Raw genomic sequence first — 13,417 nt, forward strand, 5'->3', positions numbered from 1 at the left:
GGGATCTAGATCGATGCCTTTCGCGTCAAGGAGATTTCTCCTCATGGGGGCTCGACGCTAGTGGCTTTTCGATCGTTTTTTCAACCTACCTGTAGCTTTCCTCTCCTTTCTCGCAAGGCCTTTCCCGTCATCGCCTGACACTTCAAACAGGCCTCCATGTTGTGGCCTTCTCCGAGGCACCACAAACACTCACGGTGTGGGTCCGTGATTGACATTTTTGAGCCACACGACTTGTACTTTAAAAGGTACTAGGGGACTCCCTGTCCGAATGCCATTTCTAGGGTGTACAGCCCATAGTGCAACGGGTAGACATGCTGGAAGCTATAATAGCGGAGCAGAGAGACCAACTTACTTCCAGGAAAAGACGTCAGATAGCCCTGGAGAAGGGACTTCAGTAAGACACCCCAAGAGGGGGTTGTGCAAAACGGCTTGGAAAAAGCCAAACTCTTTGACCACCACGAGCCAAGCTGAAAGGGTAAGGAACAAGTTACTTACCTGTAACTGTTGTTCTCCAGCATGGGTCTGGCATGGATTCACATGCTCATGAATATTCCCCGTCAGGCTGGCAATCCTCAGTAAAGAAAAATCAGTATCAGTTTTGTTTCTGATCTGTCTTTCATAGTAGTAACCACTGATCTCTGCTCTATACTGACCACAGCCAATGACTGCCCTCTCCCCAAGCCCCGCCTCTGGCAGCCATCTTCAGATTTGGTAGCACGTGAAGTGGCAGTATGACCAAGTGAAGAGCCGCAGATGGGTAGGCGGGAGGGTTCGCATGTGAATCCATGCCAGACCCATGCTGGAGAACAACAGTTACAGGTAAATAACTTGTTCCTTCTCCAGCATGGGGTCTGGCATGGATTCACATGCTCATGAATATAAGAATACATAGCACAACCACGGGAGGTGGCAAAAGGCTCAACATTAAGCAATACAAAAAACTCAACATTAAGCATCTCTTACCTCCTCACCAGGCTCACCTTAAGCGAACAGGTTGCGCAGCACTGCTTGGCCGACCCTGGACTCCTCCCTGGAATCCCGATCGACGCAGTAGAATCTCGTGAAGGTGTGCGTCGACCTCCACGTAGCAGCCCTGCAGATGTCCAGCAGGGGCACACCAGATAAGAACGCCGTAGTAGCAGCGATCGCTCTGTCGAATGGGCTCTCGGATGGCCTGGCAGCGGTCGGTTAGCCAACCGGTGGCAGTGCATGATGCAGCCGGAGAGCCATCTGGAAATAGAAGACTTCGAGAGAGCCTTCCCTTGATTCACAGGTTCAAAGTTCACGAATAGCTGTGATGTCCTCCGAAAACTCTTTGTGCGGTCCACGTAGAACTTCAGCGCTCTAGCCACATCCAGCGAGTGCAAAGTCCTCTCAGCCGGCGACAAAGGAGACGGGAAGAAAACAGGTAACACCAGGGGCTCGTTAAGATGGAAGTCCGACGGCACCTTGGCATAAAGGAGGGGTACGTCCTAAGCACCACCCTCGAGGCATGGAAAGTCAAGTACGGTGCTTTGCAGGATAGGGCCTGGATCTCTCCCACTCGTCGTGCGGAGGAAATGGCCACCAGGAATGCAGTCTTCCACGACACAAACTTCATCGGTGCGGAGTGCATCGGCTCGAATGGGGGCCCCATGAGCCTGGTCAGCACCACGTTAAGTTCCCACGCCGGGGCCTTCACCGGCGGGAACGACCGGACCAGTCCTTTCATAAACTCTTTTACCAGTCGAAGGGACCACAGGGACGTCCGTCCTGTGGTTCTGGTATATCTGGAGATCGCCGCCAGATGAATCTTAATGGCGGCATGGGCTAGCCCAGCCTTTGCCAGCGATAGCAGGTACGGCAGCACTTGAGGGGCCGTAATCCATAGGGGGTTGATCTTCTGTGCTCGGCACCAGATAGAGAACCTCTTCCACTTATGACCGTAGCATTTGAGAGTCGAGGACGCCCTGGCCTTTGCAAGAACCTCTCTGCAATCGGCCGGTATATTGTAGCCTCCAAACTCTAGCGCTGCAGGAGCCAAGCCTGCAGGTTCAGCGACGCCGGGTCGTGGTGGAAGATGGCGCCTCCTTCTCTGGAGAGAAGGTCCGCGTCCGCCGACAGCTTGATGGGAGGGGACGTTGACAAGTCCAGAAGGTCCGGGAACCAGATCTGCCTCGGCCACGCCGGTGCGATGAGGATCATCCTGCACCGGGACCTCTTGAGCTGGTTGATGAGTCGAAGCAGCAACGGCAACGGAGGGAACGCATACAGGTATAGGCCATCCCAGGGGAATGAGAACGCATCGCCCATGCTTCTCGGCTGGGGAAACCTGCTGGTGAACCTCTTGCACTTCGAGTTCGTCGCTGTTGCGAACAGGTCGATTTGAGGTTTGCCCCATCGTCGGAAGAGTTGATCCACCTGATCCTGGCGCAGTTCCCACTCGTGACACGCGCGCAGCTCCCTGCTGAGCGAGTCGGCGATGGCGTTTCTTGCTCCTGCCAGGTGGAAGGGAACCAGGAACGTCCCCTGGGCGACCGCCCAGTGCCACAGATCCTGTGCCTCCTTGGACAGGGCTGGGGATCTGGTGCCTCCCTGCTTCCGTATGTAAAACATTGTCGTGGTGTTGTCCGTGAAGATCCGCACCACCTTGCCCTTGAGCGACGGGAGGAACGATTTGAGAGCCCAGAACACGGCTCAGAGTTCCAGGACGTTGATGTGCAGGAGCCTTTCCTCCGGGAGCCAGAGGCCTCTTGCATGGAGATCGCCGGTGTGGGTGCCCCAGGCTTCCAGGGAGGCGTCTGTCGTCACCGTCTCCTGGTACGCCGGCGTCTGAAAGTCCTTGCCCGCCGTGAGGTGCGCTCGAACGCCCCACCACAGGATCGCCCGCCGGAACACCTCGTTGAGGGGGACCCTGTCTTCGAAGGTGCCCGTCGCCTGCATCCAACGGGCGTCGAGAAATTCTTGAAGAGGGCGCATCCGTAGTCTGCAGAGGCGCACCAGGTAGATGCCGGAGGACATCATCCCCAGGAGGGACTTGATGGACCTCACCCTGGCCACGTCCATGGCTAGCAGACGCTGCACTTTGCCTAGAATGGTCTTCGTCCGTTCTTCCGACGGTGCCGCCAGGCGCCTCACTGTATCGAGCTTCGCTCCCAGAAACAGGGCCAATTGAGACGGTACCAGGTGGGACTTTGGGTAATTTATGGCGAATCCCAGGTCTGTGAGTAGCTGGACAGTCCTCGCAGTGTGTTCGACGGCAAGTTCCCTCGTCCTTGAGCGGATGAGCCAGTCGTCCAGGTAGGGGTAGACGTGAATCCCCTGCAGGCGCAGCCGCGCCGCCACAGGTGCTAGGCACTTGGTAAAGACCCTGGGGGCTGACTTCAATCCGAACGGCAGTGCTCTGAATTGGTAGTGGCGTCCCTGGACGAAGAACCTGAGGAACTTTCGGTGACTTTTGAGGATGGGAACGTGGAAGTAAGCATCCTCCAGGTCCAACGACGATAGAAAGCCACCTTCCTCCAGCTGTCCCAGCACGTGCTGGAGGGTGACCATCCTGAAGTTTTGTGACCTGATGTATTTGTTCAAACGACGAAGGTCCAAGATGGGGCGCCAGCCGCCCGTCTTCTTCCTGACGAGGAAGTACCTGGAGTACACCCCGGAGCCTCTTCGGGACAAGCTTGATGGCGCCTTTCCTGAGCATCGCTCATACTTCCAACAGCAGTTGCGGGACGTGATTTTCCTTCCTGGCCACAGGTGGAACGTGAGGGCACTTCTTCACGAATTCGATAGAGTGTCCTCTTGCCAGGGTATCCAGCACCCAACTGTCGGTGGAGATGGACTTCCACACGCCGACGAACTTCGTCAGCCGGCCTCCCACCGGGGTGCTTCGGTGGGGGCCCGAGGCCACGGCCGGTTCAGTCCTGCTTGGAGGTGGTGGCCTTGCCGCCCTGGCCACCTTGCCGACGGCGGCGAGGCGCTCCCTGCTTGCCGTGACCCCTGTAGGCCTCCTGAGACGAGGAGCGTGCCGCCTGGCGTTAGGACGAGCAGCCACCGCTGGATCCCTTGGAGCCACCCTGTCTGCCTCCGGAGCTCCGAAAGGGCCGTCGTTGCTGAAGGGCTCCTAGGCGCGGGCCGTCTCCGTGTCCGTCTTTATGGCTTGGAGGGATTCGTCCACCGCCTTCCCGAACAAGTTGCTGCCGTCGAACGGCATGTCCAACACCCTGGTCTGGACGTCCTGACGGAAGTCGGTCGCCCGGAGCCAACCCCGTCGTCGTAGGCAAACACCGTTATGGCGTGGTCCGACGCCACCTCGCCTTCTTGAAGTATTTCCAGGGCCTCGGACCTCTTGTCGTCCGGTAGGAAGTCCAATATGGGGCCCAGCTTAAACCAGAGCTCTCTGTCGTAACGGGCCACGATCGCCAGGGCGTTGACCGCTTTGATCGTTGTCGCCGCCGACGAAATGACCCGCCGCCCCATGGCGTCCAACTTCTTTCCCTCGCCGTCCGGCGGGGAATTCGACGTCGAGGCTCCTGACCCCGCCGCTTTCTTCTTCGCTGCCGCCGAGACGACCGAGTCTGCCGTTGGCTGGGCCCTGAGGCACAGGGGAGCGGTCTCGGGGACCCGGTACTTCTTCTCGTACCGGTCCCGTTAAGCTGGTGCCGTGGAGGGGTTCTTGAGAACCGACAGGCCCTCCTCCCAGATGTCATCGATTAGAGGCACCACAATGACAGTCTTCCTCTTGGCCTCCCGGCGCTGATAGAGGAAACCTTCCTTTTTCTGCTCCTCCGGGTAGAGCTGGAACAATTCGGATGCCGTGGCGATCATGGCGTGGAATGAGCCAATCTCGTCGGGCGGCGAGGCCCGTGCGACGGGAGACCCGTTCCATCGTGGTCGCCCTCAGAACCCGTCGTCGAGCCCATCGCACCGTCATCTCCCGACTGGTGGGAGGATGAGGAGGGAACTGTAGGCCTTATGGGTCCTCCGGCCTGGGCCGTGGTAATCTCGTCCTTATCTCAGAGCATAAGGACTGGATCGCAGACAAAATGGCCACCGAGCTATCCTGAGGCCTAAGTTCCGGCTGCGCCAGAAGGGAAGGCTGCTCTTCCTCGCCATCGTCGTCTTCCTCGGTTATCTCCTGAGGATATTCCTTACGGGATCGAACCTTCTCGAATTGGACTTCGAGATTTCTCACGGCCTCGGTCAGTTCCTCCTCCGAGGCGGACTCCGAGCTCGAGGAGGCTACCGTGCCCCCCCTCGCTTCTTCCATCATGATGGCCATGACGATGGGCTGAAAAGAGGATTCCCTCCTTGGCGGCAGGGAAACTCTAGTCCGGGAGGCAGTCTCCGCTGGCGGGGTCTCTGCCGGCTTGGCCAGAGTCGCCGCGATTACCTCGATAGAGGCCTTTGCCTGCTGGGTAGGGGCCTTCACCACCTTAGGTGCGTCCCGGGCCTTCTCCTTAGGGGGAGGGGCGACGCCTCGCTCCCCCTCTTCCGAGATCAGACGGGGCTTCTCCCGAAGCTTACCCGGGGTCTCGGACTTCCTCTTCCCCGAACCGGAGCGCTGGCTCGTGGTTGACTGTGCCGGGGAAGGCGCGCCCTGCCTGGCGACCGAAGAGCCCGACCTTTCGGCGCTCCTGGAGCCAGCGGACTCGCGACGCTTGGCCTGGTGTTGGGCTCCCATCGCCGGGGCGCCCGCACAGGACTTAGAAGCCCGCTCGGACCCTTTCTTCTTCTTCTCACTCGTTGAGCCCTTCTCCAACCAGCTGGCGAGACGGGATCGACGGTCCCTCATGGTCCGCTCCGACAAGTTCTTGCAGAACTGGCAGTCCTTCTCTACATGAGTCTTGTCCCTATGAAGACAGCAGAGGCATCGCGAATGTTCGTCCTCCTTAAACACATTCTGCAGCCCGCATCCAGGGCAGCTGCGGAACAGCTTGGGTCCAGGTGACAAACTCGCATCCTGGGCCATCTCGAAGTAGGCCGCGAATCTTCTGGAATCCTCCAAGAAGTTGATTCGACGAAATCTTCACCCTTGAGGGGTGTAGGAAAATCCCGCAACGGGTAGCCGTTAACAGGAGTAGAAACGGTGGAGCTTGAGGCTCGATTAACCGAAAAAAATTGAAAATTCACCTGATAAAGCGCAAAACACGAAGTAAAAGCTCGAGAGCTAAGCACGAGGACTCCCAACACTTGAACGTGCGGTAAAAATCTGAAGATGGCTGCCAGAGGCGGGGCTTAGGGAGAGGGCAGTCATTGGCTGTGGCCAGTATGACACAGAGATCAGTGATTGGTTACTACTACGAAAGACAGATCAGAAACGAAACTGATACTGATTTTTCTTTATCAAGGATTCCCAGCCTGACGACAGGGAATATTCATGAGCATGTGAATCCATGCCAGACCCCGTGCTGGAGAAACGCTGTTACCCAAGGAGTGGACGACCCTGTCGACAGACTAAAGAAAGCCTTCCTATTGAAGTCCGCAAGATTCCACGACAGACCCCCTACCCCAGGGGTGAATAATTTGGGGGCCAATAACACAGGCTATTTGCCAGATAACGAAGCAGAGGAGGAGGAAGTTATCCTAAAAGAGCACATCGATGAGAGCGCAGTCCCAGAAGAGGAAGACCACATGGGGGATATGTTTGACCCGGAGTCAGACACCCACAGTCATCTGAATGGGTGCCGTCACCAAGAGTAGCGCTAGACATAGTGCAGCACATAAGAAAAAAGCCCTAGACAGGGAGGTGCGCTCAAGAATGAGGTCAGCGTGTCCTCGGCCAGAGCTACCTAGAAAATTGGCAGACATCCTGGACCTTGATCCAAAGAGGGTCACATTTGTGACTAAAGCAGCCAGAAATATCAGGAAGGGCGTTGACCGCGCCTGGAGAGGGTGCCAGGAGAAGCTACTGGACCTGGCTAGCCCATTGGCCAAAATAATGGATTTGGCAGAGAAGGCCAAGGACACTGGAACACCAGTAGATGCCCAGGCGCTGGGTAACTGGGCACAGCACGCAGTGTGCCTGCTAGGCAATGCCAACTGTGTGCTTTCCTCAGAAAGAAGGAGAGGAGTGTTATTAAAGATCGACAGTAAGCTCAGTGACTTGGTTTCCTATGAAGCAGGGGAAGGAGCCAAAGGGCTACTCTTCGGAGAAGCCTTTGCCAAGGAGATTCCACAGTTTGTTGGAACTTACTCAGCATTGGAGAAGGCCCAAAGCAGATCAGGAAAATCTTCCCAGGGCGAGTTTTTGCCGGGGGTCGGTCGTCCGGTCGCTTCGGCTTTCAATGTAGACCACAAGGGCCTCAAGCTCAATATTGGGAAGGAAGGCAACAAGACACGTTCTTCAGGGCCAGGACCCGATTTCCCAGAGATCGTAGAGGAAGAGGCTCATACAGACAGCAGAGTGCTTCAGGCGGTGAGTACGCCAAGCAGGCATGCGTTGAAAGTGGGAGGAAGGACTCCCCTTTTTCTGCGCGAATGGCGAGCATTATCCAGCGATGCATGGGTGCACAAAGCGGTAGCAGAGTTTCATCTGGAATTTTACGGCGATCCGATACAGAGGGTAGAACCTCAACCGATACACATGCCGCAAGAGGAATTAGCGCTATTGCAAGACGAACTGCACAAGCTAGTAGACAAGAACGCGATAGAGCGCGATATGCAAGGGGGCACAGGATTCCTCAGCAATATGTTCCTAGTGCACAGAGGAGAAAAGATAAGGCCAGTGATAAACCTGAAGGGCCTAAACAAATGGCTCACATACAATCATTTCAAGATGGAGGGGGATTCACCTACACCGAGACCTCCTAAGCACAGGACATTGGCTAGCGCGCTTAGATCTCAAGGATGCATACCTCACGGTCCCGATAGCGACATCGCACCAGAGATTTCTCTGCTTTAGGTGGAACGAAGAGACATGGCGTTTCACGTGTCTTCCATTTGGTCTAGCATCCGCCCCATGGCCATTTACCAAGATAAAAAGGCCAGTGGCAGCGGCCATAAGGGAGAGAGGAATACAAATTATAATCTATTTAGATGATATTCTGATTTTGGGCCAAGACAAAGCAGCTCTACAGGAGAACGTACGTTGGGCTTTCACCGTGGTGTCCTCAATGGGATTTATAGTAAACCTAGACAAGTCTCAGATTCAACCAGTCCACAGGATTGAGTTCTTGGGTTTCATGATAGATACCACGAAAGCAGTGCTCGAGCTCCCGACGCGCAAAGTGAAGGCCATCAAAAAAGAGCTGAGAACAGTCATAGAGAAGAAGACTATTTTGCTTTGCAGTCTAGCCAGAATTAGTGGGACTGCTAGCATCCCCGATTCGGGCAATCTTCCACGGGCCTCTACATTACAGAGCATTACAGAGACGCAAGATCAGACACTTGCAAGGTGGAGCAGGGTATCATCAGCTAATGACCTTAGACCAGGAATCGCTGACCGAGCTTCATTGGTGGTTACAGAATATGGAAGCCTGGAATGGATGAGCGATTTTCGGCGACGTGGCAAAAGAGTCCGAAGCAAGCAGAGCCGACTGGGGAGCCAGATGTGAGCAAGCAGAGACAGGAGGGAAATGGTCAGAAGAAGAATTGAAATTCACATAAATGGTCTCTAACTCCTAGCAGGGTCTTCCACTGTGCATGATTTTACCAAAGACAAATGTGTCTTACTCAAGATGGACACCATTTCAGCTGTGCGATACATTAACAAGATAGGAGGGACCAGATCCAGGATGCTAGGAGCACTAGCAAAAGATTTCTGGCATCACAGATTGCAGTGTCAGCAGAATACTTACCAGGTGCACAGAACAGTACAGCAGACTGGAATTCGCGATATCTCAGACTCTAGCAACTACATCAGTTGCAAGGGATATGGGGACCACTAGACACCAATCTGTTTGCGCCCAGACTGAAAATGCAGACGCCCAAGTACTTCAGTTGGAGGATAGATCCGAGAGCAGTGGGGACAGATGCATTCTTACACCCATGGGGCAGGGCAGTGCACTACGCATTTCTGCCGTTCATCATGTTGACGAGAGCCCTAGTGAAAGCCTGTAGAGAGTCAGCAGAGCTTGTGACGATAATACCGTTTTGGAAGTCCAAGGCCTGGTTTCCAGTAGCGATGGAACTTTCTTGGGATTTCCCGAGGCGAGTTCCTCATCGGCAGGACCTTCTACTTGGCCCGACCGGTCTCCCACACCCGATGATAGAAGCAGGGAACGCAACACTTAATAGCCTACAGAGTTTCAGGAAGAAATGGGAGTTGCCAGGCATTTCACAACTCGCTGCCAACTGTATTAGAGACTCCTGGGTGCCTTCCACCATACAGAGCTTTGGCACTGCTTGTGACCGTTGCACCCACTGGTGCTCGCAATGTTGTATGAATCCCGTTTCAGCCCAGTAGTAGATGTGCTCAACTTCCGAGCAGATCGGTTTCACGATGGCTGCGCCTATAGGACACTAGGGGTCTATAGATCAGCAGTGTCAGCAGGCCATGATAAAGTAGAAGGAAGACCAGTGGGAGAGCACCCCGCAGTTGTGCATTTACTGAAAGGAATAAAGCAAAAGAAACTGCCAGAACTTAAGTATGTAGTGCTATGGGACGTTAGGGACGTACTTCGTCTCTTTCTCAGCTGGCCAGAGAATAATAGCCTTTCTTGCTCACAGCTTTCAGGGAAGCTAGCGATGCTGCTTCGTTTAGCAGCGTATCGAAGAGTGTCAGACGTCAAGACATTAGAAATAGACAGGAAGATATTTTACCCAGAAGGGGTAGCATTTAGCATAGCTAAGAGAACAAAGCATGACTCAAAGATCATTTCCTACCCTTATTTTGTGGACAATAAGAAAATATGCATGGCACAATGCATACAAGATTATGAAGGGGCCACAGCACACCTAAGACTGCAAGGGATAACGCAATTGCTTATAGCGTGTAGGAAGCCATACCACGCCGTAGCTACAGCGACAATAACAAGCTGGGTTAGAGCAGTGATGCAGTGGGCAGGCATACTTGTCCTTAATTGGCGCGCATTCAGCTAGAGGAGCAATGGCTTGTAGAGCTTTCTCAGCAGGATTGTCCTTATAAGATATTATGAAATCAGCCGATTGGTCTTCTGAATCAACGTTTAAAACGTTTTATTTCAAACCTGTGTCAAAAATAACTAGTAGGGTAGTGGCAAGCTTTGAACAAGCATAATGCTCACCTCCTGTCTTGACATAGAATGAAGATTGCCCATGCTTAGAGCGCAGGGTAGTCTTGATTCTATCAAAGACACAGAGGCGTGCATTATATCCCACCCAAGATGGCAAATGTCTTTATGTTCAGAATGTGTGGTCATACTGTGGAAGATCTTTAGCGCACCCCCACCCTCATGATTTCTTCTCCATTCCTCGTAGGAGATGACCAGAAAGCAGCTTGAGACGTGTTGAGCGGAACACAAAAGTGTGGTCAAGAGGTGCACACATTGTCCCATTGGACCTAAGCGACTGTGGGACCGAGAGAACAGTTGGGACTTCCGAGAGTTGGAGAAGTTCGCAAGGAACAAGTTCTACATTGGAAAAAGAAGAACAGAAGAACAGTCACTGCAAAGAACAAGTTACTTTCTTACCTGGTAACGTTCTTTCGATGGGATGGTCCGACGACGTATTCCATATCTATGACATGTAATCACCACAGCTGTGCTGCTTCGGAAACCTTTTTCGGCGTCTACGTCCTGCGTCGATGACGTCGATGCGCCGTCGTCGAGGACCTCCTCCGACGTCCTCCGATGTGATAAGTAGGACGCACGACGCCCATAGCCTCAGTTGTAGTTTTTTCCCCCAGAACGTGTGACATAAGTCAACTGCCAGTCAGACACAAAGCCTTGCGGAACGTAAGCTGCAATCGCAAAAGAAATTCTGCAGCGGGGAAGGCAGGGCGGGAGCGATATGGAATACGTCGTCGGACCATTCCATCGAAAGAACGTTACCAGGTAAGAAAGTAACTTGTTCTTCGAGGGGATTGGGTCCTCCGACGTATTCCATATCTATGACAGACTCCCAAAGCAGTACCAGAGCAAGGAGGAGGGAAAGAATTTAGAATCAAAATTTAGAATAGCCAATCAAATAGCAGAGCAAAGGACCGCCTTGCCAAAGGCCAGATCCTGCCCTCGGATGGAATCGAGGGAATAATGACGCACAAATGTATGTACTGAAGCCCAGGTGGCAGCATCACAGATGTTGCGAATAGGAACACCCCTCTGCAGTGCAGTAGATGCAGCCACACCCCTGGTAGAATGGGCCCGCAAGCCAGCCGGTGGGTCCTTACCCGCCAAACGGTAACACTCCGAGATGGCTAAAATAATCCAGCGAGACAAAGTCTGTTTCGCCACAGCTTGCCCCAAACGCTTCCCAGCATAACCAATAAAGAATTGATCGTCCACTCTGACCCGGGACATGCGTGAAACATAAAAGCTTAAAGCTCTCCTAGGATCAAGCCTATGGAGCCTCTCCTCTTCCTTACCAGGATGCGGAGGAGGATAGAATGCCGGAAGAACAACCTTCTGGGCCAAATGAAATTCCGACACTACCTTCGGAAGAAAAGGACGACGAACACGAAGGACAACCCTGTCCGTGTGAAATACAGTGAAGGGAGGCTTAACTGAAAGTGCCTGTAACTCACTCACTCTGCGAACGGAAGTAACCGCAACTAAAAACACAGTTTTCAGAGTTAACAGCCTCAAAGGGCAAGAATGTAAAGGCTCAAACGGAGCACCCATAAGAAACCTAAGAACAAGGTTTAAATCCCAACCAGGCACCAGGAAAGGTGACGGAGGGAACACATTAGTGAGCCCTTTCAGAAACTGTGAAATTAAAGGGATTTTAAAGTAAGAACACTCTTCAGACGAGCGCTTAAAGACGGACAGCGCCGCCAGGTAACCTTTAATGGTACCCACTTGCAAGCCCCTGTGGGCCAAATAAAGTAAAAAGTACAGAACCATGGGGATGTCACATGCAAAAGGATCCACATTCTGAACTCTGCACCAGTCGCAGAACTTACGCCAACGGTACAGAGACTTTGTTGCTGGCCTTCAGGCCGAAAGCAACACCTCCATCACGTCTTCAGGGAGGTCCCAATCCTTATACCTCAACTTCTCAGAAGCCAAGCGTGAAGGTTGAGGGATCTGACCTCTGGATGGAGAACCTGACCCCCCTCCCGTGAGAGCAGATCGTCTCGGTAGGGAAGACGACGTGGAGGGCAGATGGACAAGTCGAGAAGGTCTGGGTACCACGTCCTCCGAGCCCATGCCGGAGCAATGAGGATCATCCGGGAACCGAACTTCCGTAACCTCCGCAGCACTTGCGGGATGACGGGGACTGGAGGAAACGCGTACAGCAGCGGGAATGACCACTCCACCACGAACGCGTCCCCTAAGGCTCCTTTTGGAGGAAATTCCCGCGAGCAAAACCTTTCGCACTTCCGGTTGACACTGGAGGCGAAGAGATCCACTTGAGGGGTCCCCCAAAGGGAGAAGATCTCCAGGAGAATCTCCTGAGCCAACTCCCACTCGTGAGAGATCGCGCACTGCCTGCTCAGAGCGTCCGCCGTCACGTTTTCGGCTCCGGCCAGATGAACTGCCGAGATCGAAACTTCCTGCTGGATGGCCCAGAACTCGAGTTGCATCGCCTCCCTGCACAGAGGAAGTGACCCTGGCGTAGTGCATGGCCACTGTGTTGTCCGTCAGGATCAGGACATTCTTCCCTCGCACAGATGGCAGAAAAGCCTTCAGGGCCAGCCTGACGGCCCTCAGCTCCAACAGATTGATATGGAGTCTGGACTCCGACGGAGACCAACGACCGCTGACTGTCAGCCCGTTGGCATGAGCTCCCCATCCCGTGAGGGATGCATCCGTCACGATCGTCACCTCCGGCCAGGGAAGCCAAAATGGAGCCCCCCTTCATCAAGTTGCCTTCGACGGCCCACCACAGAAGGTCCCAGGCGACCGAGGACGGCACCTGAATCGAGTCCGACATCCTGGCGGAGGACTGCGACCATTGCGTCTTGAGTGCCCACTGCAAAGATCTCAGCCGCAGGCGAGCCTCTGGCACCAGAAGAATGCAGGATGCCATGAGGCCGAGCAACCTCAAGAACTCGAACGCTGGGAGCGTCTGGGCAAGCTGAAACTTGTGCACCATCTGCTGAATGTGAAGAGCCCTCACCTGGGGAGGAAAACACTGCCCCAGGGAAGTGTCGAGCACTGCTCCGATGTACTGGAGCCGCTGTGTTGGCGTCAAATGGGACTTCTTTAAATTGAGGGAGAAGCCCAGCCTGTGAAGGGAGCGACAGGTGACCGATAGATGATCCAGGACTTGCTCGGGAGAGCTCCCCCTGATCAACCAATCGTCCAGGTAGGGGTAGACGTGAATCCCCCCTTGCCTGAGATGCGCTGCCACCACC

Source organism: Ambystoma mexicanum, chromosome 1q, assembly GCF_040938575.1.
Source record: "Ambystoma mexicanum isolate Mex_15411 chromosome 1q, UKY_AmexF1_1, whole genome shotgun sequence".
NCBI lineage: Eukaryota > Metazoa > Chordata > Amphibia > Caudata > Ambystomatidae > Ambystoma > Ambystoma mexicanum.